The following is a 14018-nucleotide window of genomic DNA, read 5'->3' on the forward strand; positions in this document are numbered from 1 at the left end:
AACCAGACAAGGGGTCTTCCCTGGTGGCGCAGTGGTTAAGAATCCTCCTACCAATGCAGGCGACACGGGTTCGATCCCTGGTCCGGGAAGATCCCACATGCCGTGGTGCAACTACGCCTGTGCAACACAACTACTAAGCCCTCGCGCCTATAGCCTCTGCTCCGCAACAAGAGAAGCCACCACGATAAGGAGCCCACGCACCGCAATGAAGAACAGCCCCCACTCGCCGCAAGTGGAGAAAAGCCTGCGTGCAGCAACAAAGACCCAACACAACTAAAAATAAATAAATAATTAATTAATTAAAAAAAAAAGACAAGGGCACAATGAGAAAAGTACATATCAACATTCCTGAATAACATAAATGAAATACACTCAAAATACTGGCAAACTAAATTCAGCAGCACATTGAAGGGATTCATTCACCATGATTAAGTGGGATTTATACCTGGATGCAAGGATGGCACAATGTATGCAAATCAATAACTGCGATAGATTACATTATGAGAATAAAGGGAAAATATCATATTAATAGATACATAAAATTATTTGACAAAATCCAACTTCCTTTCATGATAAAGATTGTCAAGAAATTAGCTATAGAAGGAATATACCTCAACACATTAAAAGTCATATGACAGGTCCAAAGCTAACAGTCCCAAAAGTGTTTCTCCTAAGTTTCAGCCAAGACAAGATTACAATTCTTGCCCCTTCTTTTCAACATAGTACGGGAATTCCTAACCAGAGCAAGTAGGCAAGAAAAATAAATAAAATAAATCCCAATCATAAAGGTAAACCTAAATTTTCTGTTTGCAGATAACATGTTTTTATATCTACAAAAACCTAAAAATGCCACTTCCAAAAAACTGTTCAAACTAATAAATAAATGGAGTAAGCAGCACGACACAAAATCAACATATAAAAATCACTTGTGGTTCTGTATGCTAACAACAGAAACTATCAGAAAAGGTTAAAAAACGTCCATTTACAATAGCACACAAAAGAATAAAATATTTAGGAATAAAGTTAACCAGGAATGTAAAAGAGCCGTACACTGCAAACTATAAAATACTGATGAAAGAATTTGAAGAAGACACAAATAAATGGAACGATCGCCCATATTACTAGATTGAATAAATGAACATTGTTAAAAATGTCCATACTATCCAAAGCAATCTATAGAGCCCATGCAATCCATGTCAAAATCCGAAGGCAGTTTCCCCAGAAAATAGAAAAAGAAATATTAAAATTCATATGGAACCATAAACGGCCCCAAATGTCCAAAGCAATCTTGAGCACAAAGAGAAAAGCTGAAGGCATCACTCTTCATAATTTCAAACTATACTACAAAGCATAGTAATCAAAGCAGTACGGTCACAGTACAAAATCAGACATATAGAACAATGGAATTAAATACAGACCTCAGAAATAAATCCACATATTTACAATCAATTGATCTTTGACAAAAGTGACAGGAATATAAAATGAGAAAAGGATCTTCTCTTCAGTAAATTCACGGGAAACTGAATATTCACAAGCATAAGGAAGAAATTAGACTTGTATCTCACACTATATACAAAAATTAATTCAAACTGTTTTAGAGAATTAAATAAAAGATCAGAAACTGTAAAGTTACTAGAAGAAGATATGGGGGGGGGGGCTTCTTGACCTGCTATGGGCAATGTATTTTTAGATGTGACCACAAAAGCACAGGCAGCAAAAGCAAAAAAAGAAAATGAAAAAAAGAATTGAAAACACTGCATTAAACTATAAAGCTCTGAACAGCAAAGGAAACAATTTACAGAGAGCAGAGTGTACCTACAAAATGTGAAAAATATTTGAAAAAACACTCTAATATGTATAATATGCTCAAACAACTGAGTAGAAAAAACACAACAAATGACATTTTTCTTTCAGGGACACTTTTCCTTGCTTAAATATATTTTGTCTTTTGCTGCTTTTGAAGTGAGCTCTCAATTACAAAATATCAAATTACACTAAAAAACGCCAGCCGCTGGCACAGGATGGTGAAACCCACACAGACAGACAGCAGCAGGTGGCAAGAGGCGGGAAGTGATTGAAGCTGTGGTTACAAATGCTCAAGTGTCGGATAGCTAAAACTATCCAAAAGGTTGTGCCCTAATACTAGCAGAGGTCAGACCCGTCACTACCATGGCGGGTGGCCTCGGTGTGTTTGGGTTCAGATTCCACATGGCAGTACAATTTCTTCCCGTTAAGAGTTCTTGGATTGCACCAATCACAGGATGGCCTGAGGGCACCAGACCAGTCTATTAGTTTTTCAAAACGCTGTCATAGACCTGATAGATGTACTGGGAGGCTTCAGGAGCTAGCTCTACACTTTGGCAACAGTGTGTAATTGGGGTTTTCTGGCTGGCTATGGAGCTGGGCCAAAACCCAAATGCCATTAGTGAGTCAGGGATTGGTAAGAATACCCTGCCCTTCCACATTCCTCTTGGCAATAGTATAAACGTTGTTTTGCAACTTGCTGGAAACAGTGTCAGCATTTAAATGACTTTCCTTAATCTGAAACTGAAGTTCATTTCATTGGGAATATCCTTCCATGTTGCAAGGAAGACCTGGCGCTTCATTTTGCCATCTTCTACAAAAAGCACATTGAGTGGGATGAGGCAGCTGAAGTAGAAGATATCACGATTGTTTCTCACAGCCACCTGCAGGTTGTTCAGAGGTTCTATCTTCATGACTGGGTCCAAGGTGTGGAGACGCAGGGAGACATCAATGCTCTGGTTTGGCATCAGTGGTGTAGGGATGGCCAGAGGAGTGCTGTGGATGACACCAAAGCTATTCTTGTTAAACTGAATTGCCAAGTCTGTCATGTGCTACAGAGCTTTCTTCATGAAGTTCATTTCCATATAGACGTGCCCTTGGAGGTGAGTAAATGTTCCTGAAATCTCCAAGACTTTAGCCTTTACTGCAGGTAGCCAGACAGTTGTAGGAGCCCCATATCCACCAGGTGCCATGACTATCCCCATAGAGAGTTCAAGTTGGTCATTCAGACCACTGCTGACCACAGCAGGAGTAGGTGAAGGAGCAAAGGTTGCAGGCACTGATGGTGGGATGAAGGACTGTCCCACCAGACTATGTAGCCCTTCCCCCCAAGAGGTCCATCTTTTTGAATTATACTTTTGTCTGGATATAAGCCCAGGAGAGGGGTTGCTGGATCCTATGGCCACTCTATTTTTATTTTTTTGAGGAACCTCCATACTGTTTTCTATAATGGCTGCACCAATTTACATTCCCACCAACAATGTAGAAGCGCTCCCTTTTCTCCATCCCCTCTCCATAATTTATTTGTAGAATTTTAAATAATGGCCATTCTGACTGGTTTAAGGTGATACCTCACTGTAGGTTTGATTTGCATTTCTCTAATAATTAACAATGGTGAGTATCTTTTCATGTGCCTATTGGCCATCTGTATGTCTTCTTTGGAGAAATGTCTATTTCAGTCTTCTGCCCATTTTTTTGATTGGGTTGGTTTTTTGTGATTCAGTTGTATGAGCTGTTTGTATATTTTGGAAATTAAGCCCTTGTAGGTTGCATCATTTGCAAATAGTTGCTCCCATTCCACAGGTTGTCTTTCCATTTTCTTTACGGTTTCCTTAGCTGTGGAAAAGCTTGTAAGTTTGTATAGGTCCCATCTGTTTATTTTTGCTTTTACTTCCATTGCCTTGGGAGAATGACCTACAGAAACATTGGTACAACTTATGTCAGAGAATATTTTGCCTATCTTCTCTTCTAAAAGTTTTATGGTGTCATGTGTTATATTTAACTGTTTCAGCTATTTTGAGTTTATTTTTGTGCATGGTGTGAGCGTGTGTTCTAACTTCAATGGTTTACCTGTGGCTGTCCAACATTCCCAACACAACATGCTGAAGAGACTGTCTTTTTTCCCATTGTATATTCTTGCCTCCTTTGTCAAAGATTAATTAACCATTGGTGTGTAGGTTTTTTTCTGGGCTCTCTAGTCCGTTTCATCGACCCATACGTCTGTTTTTGTGCCAATACCATGCTGTTTTGACTACTGTCGCTTTGTAGTATTCTCTGAAGTCTGGAAGCATTATGTCTCCTGCTTTGTTCTTTTTCCTCACGATTGCTTTAGCAATTCTGGGTTGTTTATGGTTCCATATAAATTTTAGGATTCTTTGTTCTAGTTCTGTGAAAAATATCATGAGTAATTTGATAGGGATGTCATTAAATCTGTAGATTGCTTTGGGTCCAATGGCCATTTTAACAATATTTCTTCCAATCCAAGGGCATAGGATATCTTTCCATTTCTTTGAATCCTCTTCACTTTCCTTTATTAATGTTTTATAGTTCTCAGCTTATAAGTCTCTCACAACCTTGGTCAGCTTTATTCACAAGTATTTTATTTTTTTGGATGCAATTTTAAAAGGGATATTTTTTTCCATTCCCTTTCTGCTATTTCATTGTTAATATAAAGACATGCAACCAATTTCTGTATTTTAATCTTGTATCCTGCTACCTTGCTGAATCTGTTTATCAGTTCTAGTAGTTTGTGTGTGGAGTCTTTAGGTTCTATATATTGTATCATGTCATCTGCCTATAATGAAAATTTTACCTCTTCCCTTCCAACTTGGATACATTTTCTTTCTTTTTCTTGTCTGATTGCCATGGCTAGACTTCCAGTATTATGTTGAATAGAAGTGGTGAGACTGGGCATCCTTGTCTTGTTCCAGATTTTAGCGAGAAGGCTAAGTGCTTTTCACCATTAAGTATCATATTGGCTGTGGGTTTGTCATAAATAGCTTTTAGTATGTTGAGATATGTCCCCTCTATACCCACTTTCATAAGAGTTGTTATCATGAATTGGTGTTGAAATTTATCAAATGGTTTTTCTGAATCTATTGAGATGATCATGTCATTTCTGTCTTTTTTGTTGTTGATGTGGTGTATCACACATGGATTGATGAGCATATGTTGAAAGATCCTTGTGACCCTAGGATAATTCAGCACGTTCATGGTGTATGATCTTTTTTATGCGTTGTTTGGTTTGGTTTGCCAACATTTTATTGAGAATTTTAGGTTCTATATTCATCAAAGGTATTGGCCTGTCATTTTCTTTTTTGGTGGTGTCTTTGTCTGGTTTAGGTCTCAGGGTGATAGTGGCTTCATAGCATGTCTTTGGGAGGCTTCTTTTCTCTTCGATCTTTTGGAAGACTATCATAAGGAGTATGTGGTGACCACAGCTTGCACTGGATGTTGAATAGGGTCTCCTCGTTGCTCTGTGGTTGACACAGCCCTGTCGGGGGCAGGGTCTCCTCCCTAGTTGTTGGAATAGAAGCCCCCAGGTCTGTTTCTATGCTGGATTAAAGAACATAATTAGGTAGGCTGGATTGGGGCACTCCCAATGGGAGGGGAGTCACTGAGCATTCCTCTGCCAGAGCTGTCCACCAGGAAGTGTGCTCTGTGGTGTCACCTGTCACCCATGGTGCGGGCTCACAAAGTACTCTGTTGTTGGCACTGCTCTCAGCCCCACCTCAACTGTGGGAATGCAGGCAATCAGCCCTGGTGTCCCTTAGGCACAGTGTTCACAAAGCCACCAGCGCAAATCCATAGGTGCTAATCCACTGATGTCAGGTGCCAGGACCACAGTGTCCAACACATGGACCCAGTGTGGGAGCTATGGAAGCAGACTAAACCCCAGCCTGGCCCAGCCTCCTTGTGCCTGTGCCCACAAAGCCCACAGCTGCTAATGCTGGAACCGTCCCAGACATGGGAGTGCCCACTGTCCACTCGGATGTCCCACAGGCACTGAGTTTATAAAGCCAGTGGCAGTGCCATAAATCTGCAGATTGCACAGCCATGGGGAGGGCTCCGGTATCAGCCTTGCTTCCTAAGTCAGGCAGTACGTTGGGATCCACTATGATTTCAACTCCACCTCCACGTGTGAGCAACTTGCTGGTGCTTGTGTGCTCCCAGAGGTCATCGTAGAGGTGGCACCAAGAAAGAGGCTGCTATGGTGGCCCTCCCCTCCCTTCAGCTGCCCCTCAACAATGATGTTTTGCTTCTATGGCCAGCCTGGTCTTCTTCTGCATACACCCCAGGTTGAGCACTTACCACACTCCAGCCTCTTCGGCTGTCTGCATGCAGCCAAACCCAGTCCAATCCCCTGGTCTGTCCTCTGAAGCCCAAGTTTCAGCACCCAAAACCCACACATACCAGCAGGCACAAGTCTTGGGCTGAGGACTGCAGCGAACTAGTACAGATCCTCTGTGCGTGTCTCTGTTTTGTCTGCTGCAAACTGACTGCTGCGCTCTCCTCAAAACCTCTGCAGCTCCGTTTCTGTCCCAGCTCACGTCCCCACTGGTGAAGGGGGTTCCCAGGGTGACAGAAACTGTCCTCTTACACAGCTCCCCCCCCAGGAGGGAGCTGCTGCTTCTTCTTCTTTTTTCTTTCATCCAGTCTCATTACGTGGAGATCTTTCTTGCACGTCTGGGTGTCTGAGATATTGTGCTGGCATTCAGTAGGTATTCTGTGAGGATTGTTCCACATGTATGTATTTTTTATGTATTTGTGAGAGGAGGTGAATTCCACATACTTCTGTTCTGCCATCTTGACTCAACCTCTATATAACTTGTTTGCCTTTTTTTCTTCTACTTCGGGAAATCAAATTATCAGTGCCTGAAGGAGACTGACCAGAGGCCCAAGGACACAGGAAATATCAAGGTCATTACACAAACATCAGCCCCACAGAACCCCTAAAGCCCAGATACTGAAGAAGCAAAAGAGGAGATAAACTGCCTCAAAAGGGACAGTCGTCATGTATACTCCCTGCAAGTGTACATCAAAGGGCTTGTTTCCACAGATGATGACAAGAGATGCTACAACGATTCTTTAAGTTTTCAATATAATGGAAAATAAACCGATTACATTGGCATTGTAATTTATTTTCCCCGACCATCATTGAGGTTGGGTGCCTCTTCGTATGTAAAATGATTGTTTTTGTTTCTTTTTCAGTGAAATTTAATTTCATAGGTTCCAAATATTTTTATTTGGTTGCTTCTATTTTTTCTCTTTACTGAGAGGTAATTTGAATATACTGTATATTTGTGGTGTCTTCTCCCACAGCATCCTTCCAAACCAATTACTGTCCACAGAGTCACTAAAAAATTTGTCAAGAACTTGTTGTCACAGGTCATCCACCACTCAAGACACTTGATATGAGGGCCATCTGCTGTGCACAGCCTTACATCAAGAGCTCTGTACTGAGCTCTTTGCTCTCAACTTGTGGACCAGATAAAGGACAGGATGAGGATATCATTATTCCCTCACCTGCTGCACTCAAGCACATTGGTCACTGCTCAAACGTCATTGCCAAGCTGGCAGACTACAGGCCTCGGATCTTCTCCTATGGTTTTCCCTAGTTTGCCACCAAGACATTTGATCTGGACCATGTCACCATCACCTTACCCTGAGAAGTTTTTTTTTTTTTTCTAAAATGAACCTGAAATACTGTATTTTCTCCTTTTGTGTCCAGGGAGAAACAGCTCTAGTTTTCTAAGTCATAAAAAAAAGTTATAAATACGACGTTTGGAGCAAGAGATAGAAAATCAACATTTTGGGGCTTCTCTACACCACCACCCTGCAAGTCACGTGATCGGGCTTTAACTCAATCAGCTGACCCTTGTACCTCACTGAACAGCTTTAAATCAGCTCCACACCCTTTAATTCACCTGACCCTGTATGAACTCAAAATCTGCCCCTGAAACCTGCACCTTCAAAAGTCAGGAGCTTCACGTTGATCCCAGCACTGAACATAGCTCTGGGCATACAGGCTGTGATCACTGATGGTGCAACAGATAAGTAAGTGAGACCCTTCTGCTGAGGTCAGGGTGTGTAGACAGAAAGGAAGAGGTTCGGATCTAAAGGGAAGAAAGAAGTTTGGGGAGAACTCTGGAGAGCTCGGGCACAGGGTGGAGTACATGCAGCCATCAAAAATATCACTGGTTTTATATGCTCCACATTCACAACCGCCTGCCCTGTTTTCCAGGTTCAAACATTCACACAGGCCTGTAGCAAGTAACCTGTCAGCCCAAGATTCAAACAAGGTATTTCTGGGTCCAGAATCCTACCTCTGGTGAAAACAAAGGCAGTCATAGTGCAGAGAGCATTCCACAGTGTCTGGCCACTCTGCCACCCGACCAGGCTGTAAGTTCACAATCAGATATTGATGGCAGACCTATGTCCCCTCTGTGAAGGGACCCAGTTTGGGCCAGAGAGTCAGAGGTGTCTGGTGCATCTAATCCTGTATCCACCAAGTGCGCAGCAGATTGATGGAAAGGGGTGAAAAGCATATTTGCTCTCAATTCATGTTAGTTTATCAAAAGAATAGTTTTGTCTTAGTTAAGCAGAATACTTTTAAATAGCATAGACAGCTCAAAACTGCTGTTTAGGGAAATGAAAACCAAGTCAGCCATGAACAGTGCTTTAAAATCCTTGGAAATCAGTGAGAGGTGAGGATTTGGTTCGGCACAGTGTTGAGTGCAGGAGTAAAGAAGCAGAGACATCACCTCCCAAAAGGCACTGAAATCCCATGGCACCAATGGATCAGCTGCAGGGGCAGGGGTTTTGGGTGGAGGGTATTTCTCTCAAAATCTCCCAGGGCACTCACCCTTCCCTATGCCACCCCACTACTACATTCACTTTTCCTTTCTCAATTTCTGGAACCCCTGGGGCAACACTTCTTAAGCTGGAGCCCCCAGGGACCACCTCTGCAGTCCAGATTTTTCATGGATCTTTACACAGTCTCGACTAGAAGCCAGGTGGCAAGGCCCCCGGGTGTGCGGCTAGACCAGGAGTGCAGGGGAGAACTGGAGCATTAAAGCACAACAAATGATGAGAAAGAAAAATGAAGGAAACAATCCTATCTACCATCACATCAAAAGAAATAAATACCTAGGAACAAACCTACCTGAGGAGACAAAAGAACCGTACTCCAAACACTATAAGATGCTGATTAAAGAAATTAAAAATGACACAAACAGGTGGAATGATACACTATATTCTTGGACTGAAAGAATCAATATTGTTAAAATGATCATGTAACTGAAGACAATCCACAGATTAAATGCAATCCCTATCAAATGACCAATGGCATATTTCACAGAACTAGAACAAAAAAAATTTAAGTTTGTATGAAAACACAAAGACCCCTAGTAGCCACACTAACCTTAAGAAAGGAAAATGGAGCTGGAGGTATCAGACTTCCTGCCTTCTAGGCATAACACAGTTACAGTCCTGAAGACAACAGGGTACTGGCACAAGCAGAAATATAGATCAATGAGCAGGAAAGAAAGCCCAGAAGTAAGCCCAATCACCTATGGTCAATTAATCTATCACAACAGAGGCAAGAATATACAATGGAGAAAAGACAGCCTCTTCAACAAGTGGTGCTGGGAAAAATGGAGAGCTGCATGTAAAAGAGTGAAATTAGAACACTCCCTAACACCATACACAAAAATAAACTCAAAATGGATTAAAGACCTAACCGTAAAGCCAGACACTATAAAACTCTTAGAGGAAAACATAGGCAGAACACTCTATGACATAAATCACAGCAAGATCCTTTTTGACCCACCTCCTAGAGAAATGGAAATAAAAACAAACATACAAATGGGACCTAATGAAACTTAAAACCTTTGGCACAGCAAAGGAAACCATAAACAAAACGAAAAGACAACTCTCAGAATGGGAGAATATATTTGCAAACGAAGCAACTGACAAAGGATTAATCTCCAAAATATAAAAGCAGCTCATGCAGCTCAAATCACACACAACGCAATACAAAAATGGACAGAAGACCTGGATAGACATTTCTCCAAAGAGGATATACAGATTGCCAACAAACACATGAAAGGATGCTCAACATCACTAATCATTAGAGAAATGCAAATCAAAACTACAATGAGGTATCACCTCACACCGGTCAGAATGACCATCATCAAAAAATCTAGAAACAATAAATGCTGGAAAGGGTGTGGAGAAAAGGCAACCCTTTTGCACTGTTGGTGGGAATGTAAATTGATACAGCCTCTATGGAGAACAGTAAGGAGGCTCCTTAGAAAACTAAAAATAGAACTACCATAGGACCCAGCAATCCCACTACTGGGTATATACCCTGAGAAAACCATAATTCAAAAAGAGTCATGTACCACCATGTTCATTGCAGCACTATTTACAATAGCAAGGACATGGAAGCAACCTAAGTACCCATTGACAGATGACTGGATAAAGAAGATGTGGCACATATATACAATGGACTATTACTCAGCCATAGAAAGCAGCGAAATTGAGTTATTTGTAGTGAGGTGGATGGACCTAGCGTCTGTCCTACAGAATGAAGTAAGTCAGAAAGAGAAAAACCAGTACTGAATTGTAAGACATATATATGGAATCTAAAAAAAAAAAAAGGTTCTGATGAACCTAGGGGCAAGACAGGAATAAAGACACAGACATACAGAATGGACTTGAGCACACGGGGCAGGGGAAGGGTAACCTGAGACGAAATGAGAGAGTAGCACTGACATGTATACACTAGCAAATGTAAAATAGTTAGCTAGTGGGAAGCAGCCGCATAGCACAGGAGATCAGCTTGGCGCTTTGTGACCACCTAGATGGGTGGGATAGGGAGGGTGGGAGGGGGACGCACGGGGGAGGTGATATGGGGATATATGTATAAGTATAGCTGATTCACCTCATTATACAGCAGAAACTAACACAACACTGTAAAGCAATTGTGGTCCAATAAAGATGTTAAAAATTAATTAATTAATTTAAAAAAGAAACAAAGGATACATGCACCCCAATGTTCACTGCAGCACTATTTACAATAGCCAAGACATCGAAGCAACGTGAATGTCCACTGACAGAAAAATGGACAAAGAAGATGTGGTACACTACTCAGACATAAGAAAATGAAATAATGCCACTTGCAGCAACATGGATTGACCTAGAGATAAACATACTATGTAAAGTAAGTCAGACAGAGAAAGACAAATACCATATGATATCACTGGTATGTTGAACCTAAAAAAATGATACACATGAACTTATTTACAAAATAGAAACCAACTCACAGATAAAGAAAACAAAGTTATGGTTATCAATGGGGAAAGGTGGGGGGGAGGAATATAGTATACTAACTATACTTCAATAAAAAATATAAAAAATAAATTGCATTAAAAAAGTTATATGAGTGCAAGGATAGCTTGGAAAAGGAGTAATTTTTCACTGCAGAAGATTTGCTTTAACATTATATTTTAACTGGTGATCTCTGTTGTAATGCACCATGTTTCAGAATGTTATTGATAATTTGTTAATTAAATCTAAATTATTTTTTTAAGTATAATACACTCCATAATTGACTGTTTCACCAGGCTGTACGCATCACTCGAGAATTCATTCATCTTTCATAACCAAAGTTTTATACCATTTGAACAGCATCCCCCGTATCCCCCACTGAAACTTCCTGACAATCGAGATTCTGGTCTATACATTACACCAAGTGGACTTAACAGGCATATATAGAACATTTCACCCAACAACCTGTTCTCATGGAACATACTCCAGGATAGGTCATATCATAAAACATAAATATGTCTTAGTAAATTTAAGAAGATCAAAATCATCATATCAACTGTCTGGACACAATGATATAGAACTAGAAATCAACAAGAGTCTATCCGGAAAATCTACAAAAATGTGGATACTAAACAGTACACTTCCGAAAAATCAATGGGTCAAAAAAAGAAATCAAAAATGAATTAAGGGCTTCCCTGGTGGCGCAGTGGTTGAGAGTCCTCCTGCCAATGCAGGGGACACGGGTTCGTGCCCCGGTCCGGGAAGATCCCACATGCCGCAGAGCGGCTGGGCCTGTGAGCCATGGCTGCTGAGCCTGCGCGTTCGGAGCCTGTGCTCCGCAACAGGAGAGGCCACAACAGTGAGAGGCCCGTGTACCACAAAAAAAAAAAAGAAAAAAAAGTGAATTAAAAGGACTTCCGTGGTGGCGCGTTGCTTAAGAATCCGCCTGCCAAGGCTGCAGACACGGGTTCGAGCCCTGGTCCGGGAAGATCCCACATGATGTGGAGCAGCTAAGCCCATGCACCACAACTACTGAAGCCCACGCACCTAGAGCCCATGCTCCACAACAAGAGAAGCCACTGCAATGAGAAGCCCACGCACCGCAATGAAGAGTAGTGCCTGCACACCACAGCGAAGAGTAGCCCCTGCTCACGACTACTAGAGAAAGCCTGTATGCAGCAACAAAGACCAAACACAGCCAAAATTAAATAAATAAAATAAATAATTTTTTTTAAAGTGAATAGAAAAAACCCCTCGAAATAAATGAAAATGGAAACACAATCTACTGAAACCTATGGGATGCTGCAAAAGCAGTTCAGAGAGGAAAGTTTACAGCCATAAGTGCATATGACAAGATATTAGAAAGCACCTAAATAATCTAACTCTACACTTCAAGGAACTAGAAATAGAAGAAATGTATCCCAAAGTTAGCAGAGGGAGGGATGCAATAAAGACTAGAGTGGAGGGGCTTCCCTGGTGGTGCAGTGGTTGAGAATCTGCCTGCTAATGCAGGGGACACGGGTTCGCGCCCAGGTCTGGGAGGATCCCACATGCCGCGGAGCAACTAGGCCCGTGAGCCACAACTACTGAGCCTGTGCATCTGGAGCCTGTGCTCCGCAACAAGAGAGGCTGCCATAGTGAAAGGCCCGCGTACCGCGATGAAGAGTGGGCCCCGCTTCCCACAACTAGAGAAAGCCCTCGCACAGAAACAAAGATGCAACACAGCAAAAATAAATAAACTAATTAATAAACTCCTACCCCAACATCTTAAAAAAAAAAAAGACTAGAATGGAAATAAAATAGATAAAAGAAAATCAATAGAAAGGATCAATGAAATAAAAGCTGGATTTTCAAAACCATAAAATTCACAAACTTTCAGCTAGGTTAGGCAAAAAGAGAGAAGACAAAATCAGAAATGAAAGAGGAGACATTACCACTGATACGACAGAAATACAGGATCATAAGAGACTACTATGAACAAATATATGCCAACAAATTAGATATCCTAGAAGAAACTGGTAACTCCTAGAAACACACTACCTACCAAGACTGAATCAGGAAGAAATAGAAAATCTAAACAGACCAATAACAAGGGATTGAATCAGTAATAAAAAAACTCCCAACACAGAAAACGGAAGGACCAGATGACTTTATGGTAAATTCTACCAAGCCAATGAAGAAAAATTAACACCAGTAATAACTCTTCCAAAAAATTGAAGAGAAATGAATACTTCTAAACTTGTTCTATGAGGCCAGCATTTCCAAAACACCAAAGTCAAATAAAGACTCTGTAAGAAAAGAAAACTACAGGTCAATAAAACCGATTAACATAGATGCAAAAATTCTGAACAAAATATTAACAAATCAACTTCAACAATACATTAAGAGGATCATACACTGTGACCAAGTGGGATTTATCGCTGGGATGTAAGAATGTTTCAACATACACAAATGAATATGCGAGATACATCACATTAAAAGAGTAAAAATAAAAAACACATGATCATTTCAATACATGCAGAAAAAGCAATGGACAAAATGCTATCATTTTATGATTAAAAACTCTGAACAGATTGAGTATGGGGGGAATGTACCTCAACATAATTAAGGCCATATGTAACAAGCCCATAGCTAACATCATAGTAGTCGGTAAAAAGGTAAAAGCTATTTTTCTAAGGTCAAGAACAAGATAGTGATGCACACTTAATCACTCTTATTCAATATAGTACTGGCAGTGTTAGCTGGAGCAATTAGGCAGGACAAAGAAAAGTGTCCAAATAGGAAAGGGAGAACTAAAATTATCATTATTTGAAGAGGGTATGATTTTGTATATAAAAAATCCCAAGGAATTCACCAAAAAGTTGTAACTGATCAACAAAGTA

General features: G+C 40.9%; 1 long non-coding RNA gene and 1 pseudogene across 1 annotated transcript in view; both read right to left on the minus strand.

The window, feature by feature from the left end:
- The window catches only part of LOC125963528 (uncharacterized), a 333066-nt gene that overhangs the window by 233335 nt on the left and 85713 nt on the right, over window positions 1-14018 (minus strand). The gene's annotated exons all lie outside the window — the stretch shown is intronic.
- LOC101270121 (AP-2 complex subunit beta-like) lies at window positions 2289-3254 on the minus strand (annotated as a pseudogene).

The sequence above is a fragment of the Orcinus orca genome, chromosome 2, assembly GCF_937001465.1.
Source record: "Orcinus orca chromosome 2, mOrcOrc1.1, whole genome shotgun sequence".
Classification (NCBI taxonomy): domain Eukaryota; kingdom Metazoa; phylum Chordata; class Mammalia; order Artiodactyla; family Delphinidae; genus Orcinus; species Orcinus orca.